The sequence below is a fragment of the Thermobia domestica genome, chromosome 9 (assembly GCF_964235325.1).
Source record: "Thermobia domestica chromosome 9, izTheDome1.hap1.1, whole genome shotgun sequence".
NCBI classification, from domain to species: Eukaryota; Metazoa; Arthropoda; class Insecta; order Zygentoma; family Lepismatidae; genus Thermobia; species Thermobia domestica.
In genome coordinates, this window is record NC_137462.1 from 140,494,633 (window position 1) to 140,519,265 (window position 24,633).

General features: G+C 39.0%; 1 protein-coding gene across 3 annotated transcripts in view; it reads left to right on the forward strand.

Annotated features, from left to right (window-relative positions):
* Positions 1 to 681: 681 nt before the first annotated feature.
* Positions 682 to 24,633, forward strand: part of LOC145694159 (uncharacterized) — an 87,897-nt gene continuing 63,945 nt past the window's right edge. For 2 of the 3 annotated variants that reach the window (XM_081770269.1, XM_081770271.1), the window contains exon 1: positions 21,403 to 21,526. The gene's annotated coding sequence lies outside the window, so the exon portion shown is untranslated. Of the gene's footprint in view, positions 865 to 21,402; positions 21,527 to 24,633 lie in introns of those variants that run through there. The other variant, XM_081770270.1, reaches the window with a different exon arrangement.

Here is a 24,633-nt window from a genome sequence, read left to right on the forward strand (position 1 = left end):
TTGCAGTCGGCGACTATTTTGACTAATCAGGTATTGTAGTTTTATTTTAGCTATTTTTTTTACTTTTGAAAATGACGCACCTACGTTGGATATTTCATACGCACTAACCTACCATTTAAGAATGCTAATAGTACTGAGTCTTCTCCAGATAAAAGTGTCTCTTTGGGGCCATATGTTTGCTTTCAGTACGTGGTCCCAAGGTTCGATCTGCAGTGCGGCAGGAGAGATAAAAACCTTCAAATAAAAATCCAGGTAGCACTTTGATTTATATAGTCTGATGACTGAAAAACAATATTAAACACCGATTAATTAATTAATCTCTCCACCGGAGAACAATTCTGTGACGTGTGTATTATGGACTTTGCTAAATACGCTTGTTAAATTTAACTACTGTTCAAGGTTGCTCACCAGCGACGGACAATTTTATGGAAGAAAAAATAAATGATTGATACGGTTTGTTAACATTCACTGCTGGCACGTGTCTGCAGAAAACCCAAAGGAATTCTTCTGGCACTTCCTTGCTTTCGTCTGCGTTGGATTCTTTTTCAGCATCTGGCAAACGACATGTTTGTCAGCAAACGGTTTGTGTGATCACAGTTTGGCACGATTAGTTAGTACGTCACCTTTATAAGTAATTGGTTCCAGTGAAAAAAAGTGACACTGAAACCACATGAATACTTTTGTAGGAGGTGGTGTTTAGAAATAAAGTGTAGTCTTAGCATGCATCAGCAACTAGAAGTATTATAAGTGCATTCCCACTCCGAGGACTCGGACAGCAACATCAATATAAGCTTGATATTACCTACAGGATCTTTATCAGCTCTAATACCTGACTGACACAGGAACTTCATGAGAGCAAGCCAGGTAAATTTTATTTCAAGCATTTGTTTGTAATTCAAATGTAACCAAACACTGTAATACATTTTTTAAATACTGTAATATTTCTTCTACTTGTGTCTGAACTATTTTAGGATTTATACTCTTAGGCTAAGTTAGACTCATAGACGGAAACCGGGAACCATTTCATACAAAGTAATTTGCAACAATTAAGTAAACGATTTAATCATTATTAGATTATACGATTTTTGTTTTGGTTATATGTAACAGAGAGATCATGAAAAACGGTATCTACTATCACTGTGACATGTTAATCATTACGCAGGTTTCTTTCTATTCACGCTATAATACCACCCGTACTAAAAGCAAGTGTATCTGCCTATTAGTTTACAGGAAAGCTTTCTAACCATTTTCCATGAGAAGAACTATAGTTATTGATAGTTTGTAGGAACACATAGGTTTCGAATAATTTTTTATAAAGTTGAAGTAAACTGTAACATTTCGTTTCATAGGCGCCGCTTCTTTCTACAGCTTCTTTGGAGCTCAAGATATGTCTTAACATTTTAAGAGCCTCGACACTCCTAACTCTACGAGCGCACAAATAATAGGGTGGAGTGTTTTGCACTTTTGTTGGAAATTCGATGACAGCCAGTGCGGAAAAGGTGCCGTTAGTGGCTCCGACCTTACTGATTTTTTATATTTTTTGGACAACCCCTTACCCTGCCCCAATGCACTTGAAGGTTTTTAAGTGTTTGGTTAGGCAACACGTACAACACCAATAACAGAAAAGCTACTTGTGGTCGTTTTTAGAGTTACCTGATGGCTATAATACAATTATTTTATTAAAAGAAACTTGTAGCAATGCCAGTAAATAATTTTAAAATGTTCATGAGTCAAAGTAGAGCCATATTAGCTCAGTTGTTGGAATTAATGTCCAGATTTTGTTTGGAATGCCACGTTAACGATGATTATAGGCATAGCCCTTGATATAACACGATTTTCTTTGTGTAACTCTTTGCTTAATTTGCTCTGTACGCAAAATAACCGAGAACTCACCACGGGGAGGTGGTTGCACATCGAGTTCCGCCCACCCACACACCCAGTAGGCATACGTTGACATTTGACTTTAGGTCACGTAGTTCTTCTTGGTCTCGAAGCGGGGCATTCTTGTTGCTCTAATACGAGGGCTGTCTAAAAAGTATCCGACCTTTGGCCAGTAAAATAGTTGCGAATACCTGACAGATTTGGGACCCTAATCCCCTTCAAAGTAGGCCCCTTGTGCTTCCACACACTTAGCCCACCGATCCTTCCACTGCTGGAAACACCGCTGGAAGTCTTCTTTTGGAATGTTGTTCAGCTCCGTCGTCGTGTTCCGCATTATGTCTTCTCTACTCTCAAAACGGGATCCCTTCAGAGGCGTCTTCAATTTTGGAAACAACCAGAAGTCACAAGAAGCCAGGTCTGGAGAATAGGGAGGTTGGCGAACGGTTGTAATTCCATGTTTGGCTAAGAACGTGTGGATCAATTGGGATGAATGTGCTGGGGCGTTGTCATGATGGACGTGCCAGTTCTTCGCTGTCCACATGTCTGGTCTTTTGCGCCGGACTGCGTCACGGAGTCGCCTGAGAACATCTTGATAGTACTCCCTTGTCACTGTTTGTCCTTCCGGTGCGTACTCGTGATGCACAATTCCACGGGCATCGAAGAAAACAGTCAGCAACACCTTGATTTTGCTTCGCACCTGCCGCGCTTTCTTCGGCCTTGGAGAATCGGGATGCTTCCATTGAGACGATTGTTGTTTTGTTTCTGGGTCGTACCCGTACACCCATAACTCATCTCCAGTTATCACGGAATTCAGATACCCAGGATCAGTGTTGGTGGTGTCCAGAAGGTCCTGTGCAACGTCAAAACGGGTGTCTTTTTGTTCCTGAGACAACAACTTGGGTACAAATTTAGCAGCCACTCGTTTCATGTTCAAATCGTCACGCAAAATTGCATGTGCAGAATCTTTACTCACTCCAACATCTTCTGCAATCTCCCGCATTGTCAAACGGCGATCTGCCATCACCAAATTTCGCACCCGCTCAACAACAGCTGCATTCCGAGCAGTTTGGGGCCTGCCGCTACGCTGCTCACTCTCGACTGATGTGCGGCCATCTTTGAATCGGTTGAACCATTGTTTAATTTGTGTTACACCCATCGCATCGCACCCAAACACCTGCTGAATCTTACGAATTGTTTGGCTTTGAGAATCACCCAGCCTTTGACAGAATTTGATGCAGTATCTTTGCTCAATTCGTTCAGTCATCTTGCGAGAAACACTAAATCCGACGAATACTACCAACAGCACCTTACTTCGCAACCACCAGCTCACGACTGGCACACGCGAACGCGGTGAAAAATTCAAGCATGCGCATTAAGGTTCCTCCTTCCACCGTGCACGGTGGCGCCGCCTGAGAATCACTACTTTGCGTGGAAAAAATTAAGGTCGGATACTTTTTAGACAGGCCTCGTACAATTCACTTTGGCTCTAACGTAGATATCTCTTGCGTTCTGGCCGCACTTTTTCGACGCTGCCTCAGACACCAGCTTCACTGTGCTTTCCACAGCTTGACTATGGCAAGAGAATGTTGCTGTTAGAGAGCTGAAGTTCGGATGTTTTCTTCAAGCTGCTGATCTGTTATGTTTCGTGTGATTGGCGGCTCTGTTAGACATTTAGGCCAATTAATCATGTGGTAGTAATTTTCAGCTGTAAAGTTTAATTTCGGAACAATGAAGTCACGTGGACGTCTTGATCTCGGAGTCTTCTGGCTGCGGCACTATTTTTATCCTTCTCCAGCTTAACGTTCGAATATGCGGATTTTCATCTGCTGTCGTCGCTATCAGCAGGTTTTCATGATGAGCGTAGTATCCGTTAGTTTGCAGAACAGAATGAGCTATGTGTTGTAGATTTTCTGGCAGAAAACGTCATAGCTTAACTATGCTAAACAGATGTATGCCGCCCATTTCGCACGGAGGATTTCGCCGTATTGAAAACCAGATGATAGCGTATACTTTAACAATGTACTGGCAAAATAGACACAAACTTGAACTAGGTTTATCAGTACTGATGTAGTAGTGAAGGATCCTACAGGCCAATGTAAGCCATCGTGAATGTAATAATGGTCCTGGTTTTCTGTTTGCTAGATCGGTAGTACACATTCCTGTAGCAATAGCCTTACAAATTTCAAAGAGATAATTCTGGTCGCTGCTTAAACCATCTGTTTTTTTTTTTTTTTTTTCATTTCAGACCCTATTCAACGAGAATGGGTGTAAAGGAGACGATCAGTGAACGTTCACAGTCCTTTAATTTCTTTCCAATGGGGCCGGAAAAAGCGTTGGGTCCGGTAGTCCCACCATCGAATTCGGTAACCAGGTGGCAAAATGGTAACTCGTTGGTATGAAGAAGGCAAATGAGATACTGCAGTTTCTTTTCTAGAGATCTTTGTATTTGACTGATCACGCCGTTATCCCATCCTGTGTTCGTGACTTCACCATCGCTGCCGACTGCCTCAAGACTTGACATGTCGTACTGGTTCTTCTCTAAAAGCTCCAATATAGAGTCGGCAATATCCTTGCCAGTGCCTGACTTAGGTGTGGCATGACCCAAGTATTCTGAACCGGGCTCCGATAGAACTGTGATATGCTTTTCTGTAACCGCTCGTCTTTGTAGTTTGCCGTTAATTTTTCTTGCACAAGAGTTGCATCATTTTTTCTGTTGAAGTAGATACTTGTAATCGCCCGGCCTAGGTGAGCCTTTTCTTTCTGGATCTTCTCACCCAGTTTATCTTTTCCTCTTCGTACCTTAGATCTGTCAACAACAAGATTTTTGTTCTCTGGCGTTATGTGTCTCGCGTCCTGAAGTACGGCAGAAGCGATCAAAGCAATCTGTCTGTCTGAAGTCCCAGTTCTAATCGCTGCCTCCGCTGTATTTTGAAGACAGATGCACTTTAGGGTATGTTTCCTACTTGGTCGCGCCTCGAAGTCAGATCCCGACGTGCTTTCCAATTTAACAGCTTTGCTGGATTCCCCTGACGACGCCAGTATCTTTGACCTGTCCCTATGCCTAACCCCACTAGTTGATGGACTAGCTTCAACACTTCCAGCGTCTTTCTTGGTTGTCTGCCTCTTAAATCTTCTCACATTACGGGAAAACATCTTTCACAGAGATTTGCTTGTTCAGACGTCAATGTTACCAATGCTCATTTTCCGTGATGTTCTCTGGTCCAAAAGAAACTTGAATTCTAGTTTTGGAATCTTGCGTGTACTCTTACAGTTGCAATCTTCGGCGGTTTTACATTTGCAAGACGCAATATATATATATATATATATATATATATATATATATATATATATATATATATATATATATATATATATATATATATATATATATATATATATATAAAGACTTTTCCTCGTGTGCAACAAAAGCTGCACGAAGTGTTGCTTCTTGTCCTAGTTGACTGAAATGTTTTTCCTTGGTGCGACACTTATTACAAAATGTTTTCAGCATGTCAAAAACTATCTTTTCTGAAACCACAGGAGTGCTTGCTTTACACCAAATATGTACAACTCTTTGTCCAACTAGTTTACAAATGTCAGTCATTGGTAATTTAGTTACACTTTCGTCACCACTTAAACCACTTCGAAACCAATGATAATGTCGCATAATGTCAGCGTACGTGGGTAACTGCACTTCACTCATTTCACTTGGAGTGCCAAATAAACCTCGTTTCACACTTTCCCGCGTTGGTCTGCTATGAAGCTGTTTCTTCATCTTGCTTTCTATTGCTTCCGAAGTTGGAAACCAAAGTATACAAAATGTATCTGAATCGTATCGCACTAAGAAGACTGTAACTTTAGGTACAATGCACAAACTCTCTGTCTTAACAGAAACAGTAGCGAACTAAAACCGTTAAAGCTTAAGCTGCAATAAACTGGCCTGTTGGATTGGTTGGCCGAAGTATGCAACATTTATACCACCGCCGAACTTCAAGCGAGAATATTCTAGAAACGTCTATTCTAGAGTGGAGAAATGGTTATCCTTCGTTTTTCATTATCATTTAACAATGAAACAAAACGCCTGATAGGTATGTAACCCATGCCTACAATTGTGTTGTGTTGCAATGTATAATGTGTAGGATAGTTTAGTTTTTTGTTTTTTTAGTTTTTAGTTTTTTTTAGTTTTTTAGTTTTTTCTTTTTTAATTTCAACACTTCCAGTGTACCTATAAAAATGTAATAAAGAAATAATGACCGTGTTTTTTTAAAATATTCAATTAGAATTGGACAATCTACACAAAATTTGCAATCGATTAGTGAAAACGTCATCTTTCTAGAGTCTGTAGTTTCCGAGATCTCATTGTCGAAAGGGTAGGCCACAAACATGTAAACGCCAACAAACGTATAGTTTAAAAGAACTTCAAACATGGAAGCACACTTCATTTGCATTAATTTTGGAAAAGGCTTACCAAAATAAAAAGGCTTTGAACAATAATTAAAAAATATATATGAAAAAGGTCTACATACATAATTTATTTAAAGTACATATAGTTTAAAATATTTGTTTCTGTTAACCTGAAATCACAAATAACCGTAAATCAAAGGTTGTAGGTTGGAGCTCAGGCGCTTTTGTTTTTATTGTAGCATATACTGAATCAAGGAGCCTATCCTCTCTTGTGTTAGTTAATGTACCAGCTAGGATCAAGTGTTGTAATACACATTTGGGAGCATAGCACACATACGACACTTAGAGGGTTGACGGAAGTTTTCACTTTCGGTGGGCAACTTGCTTTTTGAACCTTATTTATCATCATCATCTTTTCTTTCTTTTTCATTTTCGTTTGGGCTTCGGCCCTTGGCTACTTCACCATGATGATGGACTCTGGCAACACAAACGGACAAGCTCTCCCTGGTCGACATATGGGATTACCACCTACACTTCCGACAAATCCAAGTACTTCTCGCGAACAAATTGTCAATTGGATCTCGCAGCCGGACTCGCCACTTCTCTTGGGGAAGTCAACCGATAGGAAGCACATCTAGAGATAGGCGTCTTTCTACAGAATCTACACAATCTGCTAAACGTGTTCGATCAAAGTCTCTTATTACATCAATGGATATCGAGAGCAACCCACAGCATACTAATATAACTACGGGGCCTACAGACCATTCCTTAACAAGTTAAACTTTCGATCCTATTTATCATTTTCTACTCACAGATTATGATACGAAATTCACAAATTCCAAAATGATATTTCTGCAAATCATGAAATATGTTCCTAGGGTACGAGACACTCTAGTCCAAATCGTTTCTACTAGGAATGGCTACATTTTGAAAGCCAAAGATTCAAATTTTGGAATTACCATACGGAATAAACCTTCCTACGAAATTTTCGGGAAAAGTGCTAAACTCACAAAATTTGCAGATAAGCCCCCTAAGCAGCCTCCACCACCTCGACAACCATCTTTTCTGTCTGTTGTCATTAGAGGCGTCTCCCCCGAACTAACAGATGCGGAAATACACGAGGAACTAGCGCAAGAAGGGATATCAGTCGATAAATGTCTCCGCATTCGAAATAGTAATGGTCCTACATACATGATCCGCGTTCTTTGTAAGCGACAGGACACTATTGACTACTTATTGCGATATGGTGCGCCTAACTATAAGAAAATCCACAGAGTTGAACCGTCCAAAATTCAAGGACTGTTACCAATTCGTTGTGAAAAATGTCAGGTTTACAATGATCATACTACCGCTAACTGTTCAAATCCTTCTAAATGCGGGTACTGCTCAGGGCTACACGAAACCAAGGCGTGTCCCAATCTCCAAGGACCACCGAAATACAACACTTGCAGTGGGTTTCATCCTACCTACAGTTATCGCTGCAAAGCTAAACCAGCCCCAACTCCTGAGCATCCAGAACTGACGGTACCACTAAAAACTGTTGATAAAACAACTCAAGCGACTCAATCCATATTACCTCCGCTAACCGTCGAAGATCTCCTTCGTTATATCAGTTTGGTGTTACAAAATATATTTCCACTTCAGCGCGCTCATATCTTACACCATATAACCTCTGCCGCAAAATCCATTTTTACAGCAATTTCCATGCAACTTATTCTAACAATTATGTTCATTTTCACGTTGGACCTCTGGGAACTGTTGTTTAAAGCCATGCATATGTTACTATACACCAGTGTTGGGCAAAATCAATTGAAATCAATTGCAATTGATCAATCAATTGAAAGTAATTGCTCTGAAAATCAATTGCAATTGATTTCAATTGCAATTGATTTCAATTTGTAATTGACAATTAATTTCAATTGCAATTGAATTCAATCATAAAATTTGCAATTAAATTTTTGTCAATTGTTAATTGTTAATTGGTCACCAGGCAATTGAAACTTTTAATTGTCAATTGTCAATTGCAAAGGGTGCAATTGAAACATTCAATTGTTAATTGCAATTGACAATTGAAACTTGTAATTGTTAATTGTAATTGTTAATTGCAATTGAAATCAGCAATTAAAACTGAAGATAAGAAGATGTGTGTATATTGTATTGTCCACTTGTTACTGTTTTACATATTTCAAATAAGGTACTTATAAGAAATGCTGGATACCTACCATCCCTCCCCCCCCCCCGGGAAGAAAGTCGTGAAACTAAGTATTGTTTAAATATATTATGTTTATGGTTCTATCCCCTTCGAAAGAACTCTATATGCCCGTCATGCATACAATAGGAATGAGCACGAGCGAGTTCGAGTGAGTTTTCTTTAAAACTCGACTCGACTCGAAGCAGACATATTTGAGTTCGACTCGAGATCTCGGCTCGAAAAATTTCCCCCAACTCGACTCGAATTCGGATCGAGTTTCCAGTCGAGTCGAGCCAATTCGAGCTAAATCCTTTGTGTAATTCCAAGTACTACTATCTTCAAGTATCCTACATAGACAACATAATTATCAATGATACTACTACTACTACTATAACTAATTATTATTATAACACCGTGTACCTGTATAAACATGGAACATAGGCGGTTTGTATCGGAATACTAAAAATTAGTTGACTGTCGATCTCGGTAGTCAAGAAATCTTCAGGAGGCAAGGACATCGCTCACGAGGTTCTTGGTTTGAGTTCAGGAGGAGCAAGTATTCGGGCTCGAGCCAAAAATTGTTAGAAGTTATGGGATTCCAGCCAAACATGTTTAAAACTGCTCGACCCGGGTTTAGGGTTATGAACGACTCAAGCGGCTCGCTCACAGCTCATTCACTTATCGAGCCGAACCGAGAAGTGAGCCGAGCCAACAGCTCATCCAACCGAGCCAGTTCGAGCCAATGGCTCACACGAGCCGAACCGAACCGAGGTGATTGCTTACCCCAACCGAGCCGGTTCGAGCCATTGGCTCAGTTAAGCTATGGACTCGTTTCAACGGAGCTGGTTCGAGCCATTGGCTTCAATCGAACCGAGTCGATAAGTCGTGTTTACCGAGCCGGTTCAAGCCATTGGCTCAATTGAGCCCAGTCGATGGGTAATCCCAACCAAGCCAGCTCAAGCTGTACGCTCAGTTGAACCGAGCCGGGCCGGTTGACATCACTATTCCGGTTGGGCTTCTACTTTGGCTAAAAAAATTGGACCGTGCAGTTCTCAGCCTTGATGGTAAGAACTACAAAAAATGTTATGAAATAATTAGTTTTACGTCCCACGCTTATGCCGGTTAGGCTAAAGGAGACGGTGATGATGGGAAATGAATGAAATGAAGAAAGTGGGAGGAAACGTGAGAACCCCGAGAAAATCCACGAGCACGGTGTTTGTCCACCACAAAGTCCAAACTGCGCGAGCTGGGATCGAACCAGAGACCTCAAGCACCGGAGGTGAACGCTCTACCACTGACCCACCGCGCCCCCTGGTAAGAACTACAGTATATAATTATATTGGTGCTCACGGCGCCATTAACTTGTTCCACGACCAACGAATTTCGAGGTACTTTGTTTTGCATCTTTTGTGATTGTGTTGTGTCGCTTTGTGCGCCTATTTCCACATTTTGTGCATCACCGGAAGTGGGTCAAAATGGGCCTATAAATATGGCGGAACAAATTATTGCTCTTCCGCCACCAATGAATTTCGAGGTCGTTTCGTTCACATCGTTTTGTGCCGTTTTGTGCGTCATGGGAAGTGGGTCAAAATGGGCTTCCAAGATGGGACGAAAATGACCAAGAGTTCCGCCACTATCGAATTCGAGGTCGTTAATTTCACATCGCGTACCCCTTTGTGTGTGTATTTCGACGTTTTGTGCGTCACTGGAAGACGGTCAAAATGGGCCTCGAATGTGGGACCAAAATGACCCACTGCTCCGCCACTACCAAATTTCGAGGTTCTTCCTTTTGCATCGACTACTGAATTTTCGTGTTGTTTCGTGCACCCATTTCCACGTTTTGTGCGTTACCAGAAGTGGGTCAAAATGGGCTTTCAAGATGGGACGAAAATGACCCACTGTTCCGCCACTATCGAATTCGAGGTCGTTAATTTCACATCGCGTACCCCTTTGTGTGTGTATTTCGACGTTTTGTGCGTCACTGGAAGACGGTCAAAATGGGCCTCGAATGTGGGACCAAAATGACCCACTGCTCCGCCACTACCAAATTTCGAGGTTCTTCCTTTTGCATCGACTATTGAATTTTCGTGTTGTTTCGTGCACCCATTTCCACGTTTTGTGCGTTACCAGAAGTGGGTCAAAATGGGCTTTCAAGATGGGACGAAAATGACCCACTGTTCCGCCACTATCGAATTCGAGGTCGTTAATTTCACATCGCGTACCCCTTTGTGTGTGTATTTCGACGTTTTGTGCGTCACTGGAAGACGGTCAAAGTGGACCTCGAATGTGGAACGAAAATGACCCACTGCTCCGCCACTACCGAATTTCGTAGTCCTTCCTTTCGCATCGACTAGTGAATGTTTCGTGCCGTTTCGTACCCTTATTTCCACGTTTTGCGCATCACCAGAAGTGTGTCAAAATGGGCCTCCAAAGTGTGACCAAAATAACCCATTGTTCCGACACTATCGAATTTCTAGGTCGTTTCTTTCGCATCGTTTAGTGCCAATTTTTTAAAAAAAGTTTTCTGTACCTACTTCCTCGTCTTGTGCGCCACCAGAAGTGAGTTAAACAGGCCTTTAAAGTGGGAGTTAAATGGCTCACTGTTCCGCCACTATCGAATTTCGGGGTCGGTTCTTTCGCATCGTTTAATGCCTGTTTTGTACGTTTTGTGCGTCACCAGAAGTGTGTCAAAATGGGCTTCCAAAGTGTGACGAAAATGACTCACTCCTCCGCCACTACCGAATTTCGAGGTCCTTCCTTTCGCATTGACTAGTGCCTGTTTTGTTACGTTTTGTGCCCATATTTCTACGTTTTGTTCGTCACCAGAGGTGTGTCAAGATGAGCCTCCAAGGTGTGATGAAAATGACCCACTGTTCCGACACTATCGAATTTCTAGATCGTTACTTTCGCATCGTTTAGTGCCTTTTTTTTAAGTTTTCTGCACCTATTTCTCGTCTTGTGCATTACCCGAGGTGAGTTAAACGGGGCTTTAAAGTGGGAGTTAAATGGCTCACTGTTCCGCCACTATCGAATTTCGGGGTTGGTTCTTTCGCATCGTTTAGTGTGTATTTTGTACCGTTCTGTTCGCCTACTTCCACGTTTTGAGCATCACCAGAAATGCGTCAAAATGGTCTATCAATGTGTGAGGAAATAGAGCCATTGTTCCGCCACTATCGAATTTGGAGGTCGTTTCTTTCGCATCGTATAGTGCCTGCTTTGTATTGTTTTGTGCTCCTGTTTCCACTTTAGTGCGACAACGAAAATGGGTCAAAATGGCCTACAAATATAGCGGAATAACTTAATGCTGTTCCGTCACCATCGAATGTCGAGGTCATTTCCTTCACATTTTTAATGCATGATTGTGTCGCTTTGTGCATCAGTGGGAGAGGGTCAAAATGGACCTTGAAAGTGGAATGAATATGTCTTTTTCTGCCATATTTGTAGGTCGTCTTTGACCCACTTTCGTTGGCCTACAAAACGTGAAAATATGCACAGAAACGGTAAAAACATGCACTAAACAATGCGAAAAAGCGACCTTGAAATTCGATACTGGTGGGAGAGTGGATCATTTTTCTCTTACATTGAATGCCCATTTTGACCCCCTACCATTGATTCACAAAACGTGGAAATAGGCTTACAAAACGGTAGAAAACACGCACAAGATGATGTGAAGGAAACGACCTCGAAATCGTTCCTGACGGAACAGCATTAACTTGTTCCGCCATATTTGTAGGATAACATTAACCCATTTCCGGTGACGCAGAAAACGAGGAAATAGGCGCATAAAACAACACAAAAAATTTCCATGTAATTAAGCTAAATTTCCATTTAAGTTTGTAAGCTTAATTATATGGAAAATTGTATACATTTTTCCTTTACGTTGGTCTACTTTACGTTGATTTGGGACTTTTAAATTTTATTCAGTTTTCCACTGAAAAGTATATATAATTCAACAAGAAAATAATTATTAATTATAATTATAATTATTATCTATATAATTGAATTCATTGTAATTTGTTCCATAACAAACACTTTACCATTTCGTACTAGCTGTTATGCCCGTTCTTCGCACGGATCAGATAAAATATCAATGTAAACAAACTGAACAACGGGAGAACAATTAAGAAACATTTCTAAAATTGGATATATTTTGTGTGAATATATATCCAACAACGTACATGTGTTTCCATTGGGAAGGCCGATGGGGGCTGAATTCGAACGTAAACACTATCGGGGGTGTCACTATACGTCTGAGCAACCCCAATAAATATGGATTTGACACAAATTCTACTACCTTTACATGTCCCGGTGAACCCCCTTCAGACCCCCTTGGTTCTTATTGTGAAAAAATCTCCTCTGGCCCCCACCAACCCCCAACCAATACCGCGAAAACTATGAATGTGAAACTAACATCTGCCATTTTCTACTACTTTTTACATATGCCGGTAAAAGTCCCTAAAATTCCCTTGGTCCAATTTTGAAAAAACAATGCCTCTGGCCCACAGCCGATGGGGGCTGTATTTGGAAGTCAACGCCTGTGGAAGTATCACCATTCATCTCAGCGACAGCGAAAACTATGGATTTGACACTAATATCGGTCACTTTCCATTATTTTTACATGTCTCGCAATTCCCCACTCCCGGTGACTCCCGACCCGCATACAGTGGTGGCTAAACTTGAAAATCATCGCTAATGAATGTGTCACCGTTGATCTCAGCCACCGCGAAAACTACGGATTTGACATCGGTCATTGTGGATTATTTTTACATGTCTCGTGATGCCCCTCTTTATAATGCCCCCCTTTCTTAGCTGATGGGGGCTAAATATGAAAGTAAACGCGGTCTTGAGTTTCACCATTGACCTCAGCTATCCCGAAAACTATGGATTTGACATTAATATCGGTCATTTTCGATTATTTTTACATGTCTCGGAATTCCCCCCTTTGGTGACCGAAGGTCCGCATACAACGGTGGATGAATTTGAAAGTCATCGCTAATGGTAGTGTCGCCATTGATATCAGCAACCGCGAAAACTATGAATTTGACACTAATATCGGTCATTTTGGATTACTTTTACGTTTCGGTATCCCTCCCTCCCCCGCCCACGTTGACCCACGGCCCGCAGCCGAATACGGTGAATTTGGAAGTTAATGCGATCGGAGTTTCACCATTGATCTCAGCGACCGCGAAAACTATGAAATCGACACTGATATCATTCTACTTTTACATGTCCCGGTAAACGCCCCCCTGAGACCCCCTGGTTCGAATTTTGTTGAAAACGCTTTGCCTTGGTGTGGGACCTGGACCAAGGTATCTTTGACCAAAATTTGGTAACTCTCGGTCGACTTTTCTTGTCCCCAGGCCGGTCCCGGTAAACGTCCCCTGGAGACCCCCTAGTAAGAAATTTTAAAAAAAATCTTCGTCTTGGTCTGGGGCCTAGACCAAGCTACCCGTGAACAAATTTTGAAAAGTTTAGGTCCACTCGTCTCGCCCACAGGCCGCACAAAGATAGACAGACAGACACACGAACAAACTCTATTTTATTTATATTAGAAAGGTCAGATCCGCCGTTATTGTATTAGTGCGGTGCTTGAGCGATTGGTCGTAGAAATTCTAACTCCGATGAGTGATAATTTTATAGGCTTGTTTTATTACAAGTTTAAACTCTTTAGTCAGTAGAGAAGAGGGCGTGAATCATGGGTCAGAGTTGATGACAATGGGTTTTGGTGGGTCTGTGGATCACAGTGGGTATTAGTGGTTTATGGTGGGTGGTGGATAACAGTGGGTCACGGTGGGTCGTGGGTCACGACGGGTGGTGAGTCAATTGGTCGTGCCTAAAGTTTTCATGGCCCCACGCCCTCTCTGAACTACAGTGTTGAAAGTTAATCAGTGAAAATCAATTGCAATTGATCAATCAATTGAAAGTAATTGCTGTGGAAATCAATTGCAATTGAATCAATTGCCAATTAATTTCAATTGCAATTGAGTTACAGAATTCAATTGCAATTACTTTCCACTGCAATTACTTTCAATCGATTGATCAATTGCAATTGATTCTCCTTTATTAATGGCCAACTGCAATTAACAATTAACCATTACTTTTTTCAATTGTTAATTGCAATTAACAATTAAATTTACAGATTAATTGTTAATTGTTAATTCAATTGAAATTTGCCCAACACTGCTATACACCATGGGGATTACTTTCCTATTCGTTAATATCCGATCATTTTCACAACATAAGCTGCTATTAGAAACATTATTATATGAGGAACATATTAATGTATTTGCACTCAACGAAACCGCCTTAAGACCGAACATGTTAGCCCATATTTCTGGTTATCAGCTACAGTGCCATGACTATCCCGATTATATGGCACGTGCTCAAGGCGGAGTTGCAATAGGCTATTCTTCCAAATATCCAGTAAGAGCATACAGTCCTCAAGTTTTTGCAGATCTCCCGGAATACTTACTTTACTCTATATACTTTCCATCATTAATAGTTAATTTTAGCACAATTTATGTTCGACCACGCCAACCCATACCAACCCATATGATATTAATATTCATAATCGTAGTGCTCGCGAAAACGCAAATTTTCAGCAGTTCTTAACTGACAATCTTCAGCTGCATCTTCATGTCCTTCCTAATAACACCAGACCAATCAGTCAGACTACACCAGATGTCGTCATCACATCTATAAATCTTATTAACGACTGCCAGCTTGAAGTTCTCGATTCCATCGGAAGCGATCATCATCCAGTTAAATTAACATAAACTCGAGGACAACCGCTACTACCGGTAATTGATCCGCGACGTGTTCCTAGATTTGACAAAGAGAATTGGCCTCATTTTTGGCAAGACTTCGAACACATTCTTCCTAGTGTAACAGCTCCAGCTACCGAGCCTGAGTTGGCTTCGTGTCTTACTAGTCTCACTGAGGCAATACGAACCAGTGCTCATCATAACATTCCAACTGTTCAAGTGACTCTCCACAAGTCAAAATTACCACCAATGTATATCACTCTAATACACAAGGCTCGTCAACATCTCCATGAATACTATCGAACAGGGAATGATGTCTATCTTTATCAACATTGCCAATGGCAACGAGCGGCTCGTAACTATCTTGTTGATATAAACGTCGCAGTTGGATTAAGACTTGTAATACCTTATCTGAAGAAGCACATCCATCCCGCTACTGGAAGAGGTTTAATCAACTAACTGGAAAGAATGCGACAACAACTTATTCTCTCATTGCAGATGGTACTCCTCTCTTCTCAGGCGAAGAGAAAGCTAACGCATTTGCTAGTCAGCTACAGACCGTTTTTACTCCAACAGCTGCCTCTAAGATCTCTGAATGGGTAGACATCTCTTGCATTCCTGCTTTACAATCTACTGCAGATCATGTCATTGATAGGGAACATCCACTCACCGCACCCATTACTACAGATGAACTCCACATTGCCGTCAAGTGGAAAAAGAACACAGCTCCTGGGGTTGATAACATATGTTATCGACATGTGAAAAGAAGTCCCGCAATCGCTCCTACTACTGCTGGTGGCGATTTATAATTTCATTCTCAGAACTGGTTTCTATCCTCCAGATTGGAAAGTCTCAAAAATCTGCATGTTCCATAAACCAAACAAGCCTGTACATTCTGTTTCCTCTTACAGACCAATTCAACTAACATCAGTTTTCAGTAAAATATTTGAGAAAATTCTTGTCTGCCGTCTTCATAAGTACCTTGAGTCAACTACTCTACTACCTTCCATCAAGCAGGTTTTCGGCCTAATTTCTCCATAAATGACCAGCTACTTCGTCTCAGCACCATAATTACTAACCAGTATAATAAATCCTTCCCTTCTTGTATCATTCTTATGGATTTAGAAAAGGCTTTCGATGAAGTTTGGCATTACGGCTTAATTAAAAAATTACAGTCATTCAAGTTTCCACTTTGCTATTTGATGATAATATATTCTACACTTACAAATCGCATTGCTTATGTTACAGTCGGTAATGCTCTATCTTGGCCTATCTTTCCGCTTTCTGGAGTTCCTCAGGGTTCGGTTCTCAGCCCTTTATTATATATCCATTACGCTTCTGAAATCCCTGCAGTTCCACGCAATGTTTTTACTTTTCAATACGCCGATGACACAGCTTTACTCGCTCTGGGAAAAACTATTCAACAACTTAATACTCTTTTACAAAGAACTCTCGATAGTTACATCAAGTGGTGCAAGAGATTGCATTTAACTACTAATACAGAAAAGACGGAAGCAATCGTATTTTTACCTCCAAACAGACGTTCCAGAGTTTACAGAAATCCAAATCTCTTGCAAGTAAATGTTGAAGGGTACCGAGTACGCCCTAACCCTACTGCTACCTACTTAGGCGTGGTCTTCGACTCAAATCTCACTTGGAGTGCTCACCTGAAAAAGCTAACAGCTAAGGCTAATATTCGGTTAAATCTATTGCGTCGTCTCACAAGCACAACTTAGGGTCTAAAAGCTGAAGTGATACTTCATACCTATATGGTGTTCCTCCGTCCCATCCTCACTTTTGGACACACCGCCTGGAGCAATGCTTCTGCGTCATATTACGAAAAACTCTGCATAATGGAAAGACATGCTATTCGGCTCGCGTATCGCATTAAGCTTCCTTACCCTACATGGCTTACATATGAGTATATCGACTTCTCAAAAGTCACAAAACACCTCGCAGAACTACGACTAAGGTAACTTCACGTATACAAACAGGTCATCCGTTATTCTTGGACATTTTGTACTCTTACTGATTCTTCATTTCGGTACAAACATTCACCTTTAAACATCTTAGTATATCTGTCCAAAATGCAGATCTGACTACTGATGAACGGAAAATATGTGACATTTAACTCATTAATGATAATCTTCCTTATATTTTTCCATATTAGCACAGAAATCCTCACTATTAACAAGGGCTTCCCCATGTCCTCATCAGTCCCGAGTCGCCTCGGGACAGAAGATTTAACACTGCATCTGTCTGGCTAATACAACTGTGTTTGTGTTGTCTTAGCACTTCATCCCATACCTCAACATCATTGCTCTAAATTCTATTACATTTGTCATACATTTTGTTTTCCATCATATGAATACCTTTGCAGCTCATATATATATTTGCACATATTCTAAATTTTGTTTATTATTATTATTATTATTATTATTATTATTATTATTATTATTATTATTATTATTATTATTATTATTATTATTATTTATTTATTTATTTATTTATCAGTGCACCTAGTTTTGTATGTTCACTTTTCCTCATGTTTATGTAACTGCACTTTGACCATCTCACAGAGTTAAAAAACAATGTAAATTAACCAACATCTATGACAAAGAGAGGGCGTAACCCTCTAATGCAGCGTTTCCCAACCGGTGTGCCGCGGCACCCTGGTGTGCCGTGAATGGGCCGCTGGTGTGCCGGGAGTAAATGGAAACAAAATTATTGATTCTATAGCAATTAAATTGCAGGACACAGGGAAAAATGTATGTTTGTATTTCACATTACTATGAACCTGTAATATGAATCTACAATTTTAAGTTTCAAACCGCGTTACTCTTCTGTACATTTTTAATATTAAAAAAGATATTTGTTATCATTGTTATGACGTTATGACCATTATTGCTTCTTTGTTGGACTATTTCCACTTTGTTGGACTTTGCAGACTATTTCCTAACTTCAAATTTTAAAATATTCAACCCTTTCAACAAAACAAACATGCATACGAATTACCTACATTTGTGTTTTAAAAGTAAAAGAGATTTGTTTGTTCGTTCGTTATTTAGTGATCTTCCTTGTTAGTGAAAGTTTGGATGCAGTTTTCGAAAAAGAAAGCGCATTTTTAAAAACCTAAGTCCAATATTTCATTGCAATTGTTTTCTATTTTTAAATTAAAATGAAAAATAAGCATAATAATTTGCCATGGTGGAAAATCAGTGATCCAGCTTTCCTCTGTGAGGAGAGCAATAATCACAGAAAAAGATACCATGGTATTTTATATTTAAATATAATAAAATCTATGAGTGTGCCGCGATAATTCAAGTTATACCCGTAGTGTGCCGCAAGTTGAAAAAGGTTAGGAAACGCTGCTCTAATGGCAGGGAGTAAAAGTATCATCTTTCCCAATCATTTAATGATTGATGAATAAAGAATTATCCAGTTCACTTATAACCCTATTCCCATACCCCTAAAAAAATTAAAAAAAATACAAAAATATATTGTAGGATTTTGATAGATAGACTAGCTGAACGTGCGCTCTCTAACAGCACATCATTCACATATGAGCATGAATCTCCTTGTCATTCCTCACATCTGTACCTGTCGCTTTACAGACACAAGTGAAAGACGTCTTGATAAAAATCGGCGAGAGATACCGTAAAGAGGATATTTTTTGATTACTTTTTAAATATCTTGCACCATTTGCAAGATTTGAGCCTACTTCCGGTTGGGGTTTTTAATTCATGTATGACGAGTGATTTCCTTCTTCTTGCATGCAATATGTAGTAAGCAAATATATTACACACACACACAATTAATTATAATGTGAGCGACATATGGTGTTCATTGGGCAAAACACTCCAAACAATAAAGATTCAACTTACTGTTAGAGTGGAGAAATGGTTGTCCTTCGTTTTTCGTTTTAATTTGGCCATGAAACAAACGCCTGAGAGGTATGCAACCCCTACATACAATTATGTGGTTTTGGAATGTATAATGCGTAGGATGTGATGCTTTAGTTTTGTTTTGTTTTTTTAATCATCAATTCCAGTGTACCCGTAAAAATGTAATAAAGAAATAATTGCCATGTTTTTTAAAAATATTCAATTCGAGAAGGCTTATTAAAATACAAAGGCTTTGAACAATAATTGAAAAAATAAGCTTTATGAAAAAGATCTATTTAAATAATTTATTTTAAAGTACACGTACTTTAAAATATTTGTCTTTGTTAAACGTAAAATCACAAATAACCGTAAGTCAAAGGTTTGAAATCAAAAGTTAGAGGTTGGAGCTCAGGCGTTTATATTGCTATTGTAGCATTTCAATAGATAGATACAGCCATTAATAGTTTCGTTAGAGGGATCCTTTTTATTAGTGCTGTACGTATACGCGAACTACAATTGAAAAAAAAAAGTTCTTATGTTAGTATACTATATTATTAAACTTATTGAAAAAGTCATATATGAATACAGAAACTAAAGATATTACGTATAACAAATAATCTACTAAAAGAAAAATTTACGAGCAAATTACATTACACAAATTATCAATGGATAAACGGAAAATCAGGAAAGCTTAAAATTGTTGAAATTCAATTTGAACAAAAATATTGAAATGAAAGCTTTCAGTTTTACGTCCCACAGTTATTCCGGTTAGGCTAAAGGAGATGGTGAGGATGTGAGATGAAATGGTGGAATGAAGAACGTGGAAGGAAACGGGAGAACCCCAAGGAAACCCACGCACACGGTTTTTGTCCACCTCAAAGTTCACTTGGCGGAAGCCGGGATCGAACCTGGGACCCGATGCACCACAGGTGAACACTCTACCACTGAGCCACCGCATCCCCATGAACAAAAATAGGTTACGCATTTATGCAAACAGGTTTGTTTTTCTGCACTTGCTTTGCTTTCGCAGTAAATTATGTCCTGTACATTAATACGTTATTTGGAACGAGTGGTCCCAAGTTCGAATTCCGATTGGGACACTCAATCAAAAAATGTAAAAGCTTTTCATAGCAGCCATCCTGAGTGAGGTTTCCCTGGGCTTTCTTCATTCACACCTTGCAAATGCCGGGATGGTATCTAACATACAGGTATCTATCATACATACAGGCCATTGTCTTTATTCCCTTTCCCCGGATAGTGTGGTTCCTCATACGTGACGGGCTAACATGGCCGTGGATTCCGGAAGCACAGAAATCTAATTCCAAATCCTAATCCTTGGAAAAGGTATTGTAATGTATAAAAGACGGCGTGAAATTGAATAATCGATTTTCATTCTGTAAATATAGGGAGATGCTATTTGGCTTTAAGAATGGGCAAAACTGGTTTTGTAAAAACCGGAAACCAGTATGTAAAAAAAAAAAAAAAAAAAAAAAATCGAAGCTGTTCTAAAACTAAAGCCGGTTTTTAATAGAAACCCGAACCCGTTTTAAAACTAAAACTTTTTTAAAAAAAATTAAAAGAAAAAAACGAGGAGATTTTAAAATCCGGATTTTTAAAGTTTTCAAAAACCTCTTTATATGTTCACCACTATTTTGCTTATCGTATCCGTTTATTCACGAATCATAAAACAACCGGTGTATATAATATGGTTTGATGCACAATTTGTTCTTAAACAAGTAATGAAGGGTCTATATGTACGTATATTTTCTATTGTGTCAACCACAAACAAAAATCTGTAATAGTCAATTAACGCATTATGATTTACGTGTTCACTAATTCATTTCAGATGAATTAACATTGTATTTAAATTCACAAAGATGTCTCTTGAATAAAATTAGGCCCAAATGAAAACATATCTAAAGAAAACATTCAAATACAGAAAGCAAGACTAAAGATACGCTGTTAACAAGGATATACATTTGCCACAAATATAAATTTATTTCGTCTTAAGCTAGCTTTTGCCAGTATTTCAATGCTATACACTGATATTTCTAAAATTACTTTCGTCAAATATTTTAAAAGAAATCTCGATTTCTTATTTTGTCACTTGAACAGTCGGCTGGATTAGAAGAAAAAAAGTGTTGCCAAATTCGAGAAGTGTTTTTCCTATTACATTGAGAATAAAGAAAGTATTATATAGTAACTTCCTTCAACGCCTGCTGGCTCCTAGAGTTTCTATGAATATACAGATGTTGAGTTATTTTCGGCGTGACGCCAGGTAAATGTGGGACGAATCCTGTCATGCAAGGATGTCTTAGTGTGTGTCTCAGGACCGCTGTAGTGGCGAGGTTCCAAAACGTATCTCTCATTTGCATTTATCTTCTCTGGCTACGGTAGTAAAGGCAAGTTTTTATATTATTATTTTTTTTAAATAAGAGATTACTTGTGTAAATTCCTGCTATATTTCTCTTCTTTAATCGTTGAGTGTCAAAATTAGTACGGAATGAAATATTATTTTGGAAATTTAAAATGCTTAACACTCATAACAATATTTGTTATGCTACCTAGGTATAATGTAAATTTGTTTATTATTTGGTATTAGTGTTGAAATATTTGTGCCATTAACATTAAGGATTCTCTTCTGTTCGTGACATTCAAGAACTTATCCATTATTCGCATTAATCTTTTTTTTTTTTTTAAAGTTTAACGTCCCTGTCCAGTATCGAAACTAATTAGCGTGAACCTACAGCTTAGCATGGAATCCAAACCACACAAACTCTTACCGAGAATCGAAGCCGGGTCTCTTGCACCAAAAGTGCAAACGCTAACCATTCAACCATAAAGAAGCTACAGTTTCTTTCCAAAAAAATAGGTGAAAAAATTAAAGAATAAAATATTTTGGTTGATAGTTGCAAGTAAATGATAAGGGAAGAAAACAAAAACAGAAACAAATGGAATAATTCTCTCTATAAACGGCGAACCCTCAATGCGTCACGCCAAAAGATGTCGCTACCTGTTCTATCGTTTGTCTGTCTGACGCTAATAGATGTCACTACGTGTTCTATCGCTTGTCTGTCTGACCATAATAGATATCGCTGCATGTTCTATCGCTTGTCTGTCTGACGCTGATAGATCTCGTTACCTGTTCTATCGCTTGTATGTCTGACGCTAATAGATCTCGCTACCTGTTCTATCGTTTGGTTGTATGACGCTAATAGATGTCGCTACCTGCTCTATCTCTTGGCTGGCTGACGTTAATAGATGTCGCTGCCTGTTCTATCACTTGTCTGTCTCACCCTAACAGATATCGCTGCCCGTTCTACAGCTTGCCTGTCTGACGCTGATAGATGTCGCTACCTGTTCTATCGCTTGGCTGTCTGACGGTAATAGATGTAGCTACCTTTTCTATCGCTTGGCTGTCTGACGGTAATAGATGTCGCTACCTGTTTTATCGCTTGTGTGTCTGAACCTAATAGATATAGCTAACCTCCAGGTAATTTCCCGAGTTAAAACTAGAGTGACGATTACACTCTGTAAAGAAAAAATAGCGACACTTGCTTGGATATGGTTTTCACAACATACATTAACCAATATGAGTTTTTACATGAATTGCTGATAATATTACAATGTATGTCCTTAATGAGCAGTTCATTCTTAATACTTGCACCGCAGTTTCAGGTTTTTTATATGCATATAATGAATTTATATGCATATATTAGTAACTATGCGTGTTTTCAGCAAAAACGGCTGTGGGAAGAATTATACATAAATGTATGAAAGATCAACAATAATAGCACAAAACAAAAAATGTAATTTCTTAAGAGTAAGGTATATTGTGTACGAACTTTGAGAGGTACAATACATCAAACTAGATTTCGTTGTAACGTACCGGTTTACCGGTAGCGATTACATTATATTAATACCGGTATGCATATATTGAAACTCGTTACATGTTTGATGGCTCCCGTATTGTGCATTTGTGCCATTTTATTTTATTATTGTTATGTTCGTGTGTTTGTGTTAATTACATAGGTTAGTTGTTGTTAGGTCGGTTTGGCACACCTTGGCAAACCTTTGCTTTCTCTGATATTTCGTAATTATATAGATTTAGGCTATTATTCTATATCTGAGCACACGTTTGACTTGTAAAACCTATATTGTTAGGCGGAATATAATTATGTATAAATAAATTAACCGGTGTCACAATGTGCATTGTGCTGACGAAGAACTACATTACGGTAATACAAATATAATTACGATAATAATAATGAAACATTACCAGTACATTTCAAAATCATATTAAATTGTTGAATAGAAGAGGGGGGATTTGTATTACACACTTTATTAATTTGAAAATGGTATTATTGTTACTCACCAAGATTTTCAATCCAAAATTCTTGTATTTTTATACGTAATTATCAATAGAGCATTAGGCCTAGCGTTAGGCCTAATAATAATGACAATTCAGTGAAGCTTTAGTGAAGTTTTCTGCTGGGGACTACCAAACTCAACTGATTAATAATATTAGAAATATTAGGATTATATTTATAAACAGTAAAATCACTAAATTGGGAGAAAGCAAACATAATTCTAATGATAGTTGTTGATATACTGATTTTTCTAAATTAATGCAATTAACAATAGTGTGAATTAATAATTATACATAAAATAGGCAATGCATGAGTAGTTAGGTATAGAAGAAGAAGAAGAAGAAAGTAAAAGACCAGCAGAAAAGGGGGGTGAGAGAACTCGATGTCGAAAATTTAGTATATTATGAAATTATTGGATTTGTGCCATTAACCTATATACAAAAAGTAATTTGGGAATAACCTTAATAGTTTCTTTCGGTTGCCGAGTTCTCACAAAATTTTTATTTAACATTTTCTGACCTCCACCCCCGCTGGTCATTAATGTTTGCAAACCGCCATGACGGAAGCAAACCCATAAACTCAGTTTGAGAAGACGGGTGACGGCCGAGATTCCCGGCTTTTGGAGAAGGGAAAGTGGGCTGTTATCGGGCTCCTTAAGACTGTAAGTAATTGTACCTGGCTTCCAGGTAACCTGATTTTTCTTATTTTGAACAACTACATCTTTATGGAGATAAAAGTTCGTCTTCTAAGATGGCGTCGGTGACGTAGGAGTGTATTGTGGAATTCAACAGTTTGAAAATTTTTATAAAAACTAATAACTCTTGGAAGTAATCTTGCGAAAAATGATCAATATAAGTACTATGGATAGCTAAATTTCATTTGCGTTACGCATCTCACTTATCTGCCATAAATGTCTCCACGTTACTATTAATCTTTACAGTCAATTCAAAATTTTGCATGATAGAATGAATCTTAAGTCGGAATGCATTTAAATATAAGCGAATTTACCCTTATTGCGTATTCGGTACATGTTCTTAGTTACTGTAAACTCACGGTATGATTAGCTTAGCTCCGGAATATTTTATGAAGGTTGATTTCACCTTGTGGCTCTTAGATTTATATGACTGACAAACTAATGA